This window comes from Elaeis guineensis, chromosome 12 (genome assembly GCF_000442705.2).
Source record: "Elaeis guineensis isolate ETL-2024a chromosome 12, EG11, whole genome shotgun sequence".
Classification (NCBI taxonomy): domain Eukaryota; kingdom Viridiplantae; phylum Streptophyta; class Magnoliopsida; order Arecales; family Arecaceae; genus Elaeis; species Elaeis guineensis.
In genome coordinates, this window is record NC_026004.2 from 90,049,118 (window position 1) to 90,052,104 (window position 2,987).

The following is a 2,987-nucleotide window of genomic DNA, read 5'->3' on the forward strand; positions in this document are numbered from 1 at the left end:
TCGGGGTGATACGAAGGGACCCTTCAAAATTTTCGCTGGTACGCTGGCCCAGGTACGGTGCAGTAATGGCTCTGTCAGCCGTCAGCCGCTTTTAGCCACCTGCCGTGGTGAGTGGGACACGTGTCGAGCGCGGGCCGGCCTGGGGGGATTCGCGATCATTATGGCGCCGGATCTCAGGGTCTATTTAAACCCGTCCTTCCGCCTTTAGAGGCCCTATTCCACCTGAGAGTTCTATCGGTATCTGCCCTTTCTTCGAGAGCCCTGATTCTCTTGGCGTCTTCTTGGGCCATAGGCGTCCTTCGAGTCGTCCCTGTCCTCGCCCCTCTGCATCCCTCAGAGCGATCTAGGTTAGTCCCAGAACCTTCATTTTTCTTCCCGCCACTTAGGGGCCTTTTCTTTGCCATTTTCTTCTGTCGTATTCTCCTGAGTTAGTCTCCTGTGACCTCTCGTCCTTTGTCCCGTCCGTTTTCTTCGGGATCATTAGGGTCTTCATTTGAAGGTATTCGAAATGTCTTCCGGTACTTCCGCTTCCAGCGGTTCCGGGAGTTCTTCCGCCTCAACCCCCCAGGTCCCCCATTCTGTAGATGAACCTGCACCTGGGGTGGGGTCTCGCCCGATTTTTACGCCGGGTGCCATTTCCTGCTCCCTGTCTCCGGATGAACTCCTTCTGATAAGGGTTCAGTATGGAGTTCCTCTGGAGTACGACCTGGAGCTGCCTGGCCCCTCCGACCGGGCTAGCGCTCTCCCACCCGGTTGTTTTTGCCTGTATCAGGAGGCGTTCCGTGTCGGACTCCGACTTCCGCTTCCATCCTTTGTCGTCGCCCTCTTCTGGTTCTTAGATATCTCTTTGGCTTCAGTTGCTCCGAATTCTTTTAGGTTTTTGATAGGATTTCTCTCCCTTTGCCACGTAGTCGAGGTCCAGCCGTCCCTCTCTCTGTTTAGGCATTTCTATACCTTCAAGCATCACCCTCAGCGAAGGACTGGTGGTACTTCTCCCCTCAGTTTGGCAAGAAGGGGTTGCTGAAAGGTGCCCCCTCTTCAATCCACAACTGAAAGGGAAATACCTCTTCATCCACTGCCCGATCTTGAGACTGGGGCTGTCCCCTTGGGGCTCTCTGAGGGACTCTGTCCGTCGGGCTCCCAGCCTGGGGGAGGACGACCTCCAGGCCGTTCGAAAGCTTCTTGACTATTCCGCTCCTTCCCTTTCCAACCTTCTGAGGGAGCAATTTTTGTTCAACATCGGCCTGAGCCCCCAGGATCCTGCGAGTACTCCATCTTTTCCTTTCTCTTCTTTTCTTCTGTCCTTCTTCTTTTTCTTTCTTTTTCTTCTCTCTTCTTTCTTCTCTTCTCTTCTCTTTTTTTTTTTTATGCCACTCCTTCCTTTTTCATCCCATTATTGATTTCTGATCTCTCCCCCTTTTTTTTTTTTAGGAATGGATGCCGAAGCAGCACTGATGCTCGCCAGGGGCCTCAAGGCCCACAAAAGAAAAGGTGCCGCGGTCTCTGGATCAGCAAAGAAGGCCAGGGTGGAGGAGACGAGCCTGGCCGCGTCTGTCCAGACGGCCCCCACGATCGACGTTCCTTCGGATGCCGAACCAACGACCCCCCGGGCCTCTTCAAGGAGTCCGCCGACTGGGGCACCCATTTCGGGGGTCTGCTCCACGGAGGCGCCCGTAGTCGAGAGGGGGGGAGAAGAAAGTCGGTGACCCGCAAGGTGGGTAGCCACCGGCCACTGCTGACGAGTCCCTCGGTTCCGAAGAGGAGCTGGAGAATCCCTTCAATGACAGGGACCTGATCAAGTGGTTGATCGACGGGTGCATTCTGCCTGAAGTCGTCGAGAGGATCGACCGTGCCGATCCTGAGCAGCTGGTTTGGGACTCCCTAGTAGGGATGGCAAAATTAATCCGACCCGATGGGTATACACCCTACCCGAACCCGGTCAAACCCGAAAAATAGGGTTTGACTGGGTTTGGGTTCGGGTTTGGGTAAAACCCGAAAACTATAGTATGGGTATGGGTAGGGTATGGGTAGTGCTATTTTCTACCCGACCCGAACCTAGGATATGGGTAATACCCGAACCCATATCCAAATATATATATATATATATATATATATATATATATATATATATATATATATATATATATATATATATATATATATATATATATATATACATACATATCCGAATATATATATATATACATATACATATACATACATATATATATATACATACATATACATATACACACACGTATACACACACATATATATGATCTCTCTCTCTTTCTCTCTCTCTCTCTATATATATATATATAATTATATATATGTATGTATGTATATGTATGCATGCATATATGTATGCATGTATGTATGTGTGTGTGTGTTAGAAGTGTGTATGTGCGTATGTACGTATGTATGTATATATATATAATTGGTAATTCTATTTTTGATTGATAATATACATAAAATTATTTTACTTTTTTTTTGGGTATAGAATGGACGGGTATGGGTTGGGTATGGGGCAGGTATGGATTGGGTATGGGGAAATGGATTACCCACGGGTATCCCCGAACCCGTTGGGTATGGAGATGGGTATCTCTTTTCTTACTCGATTGGATATCAGATAGGGTTTGGGTATAGGGTATTAAGTTCGAGTTTGGGGATGGGTAGTATACTACCCGACCCAAACCCTACCCATTGCCATCCCTACTCCCTAGGATCCTTCCTCGAGGTAAACAAATCTTCACTTAACCGGCTATTCGACCCTTGTTCTGATCCCCTAGCCGCCCTTGCAGATTGGGTACCAGCTCCTCGCCAATATCGAGGCGACGAACCGGGCGAGGAGAGATGCCATCCAGGTGGAGGAGCGTCGCCGGGCCGAGGTCGCTCGCCTCAAAGAAAAGGCAGCCGAAGTAGTTGCCCTCCAGGAGGCCCTGGAGAGAGAAAAGCAGGCCCGGGAGGAAGAGAGGCAGACCTCGGAG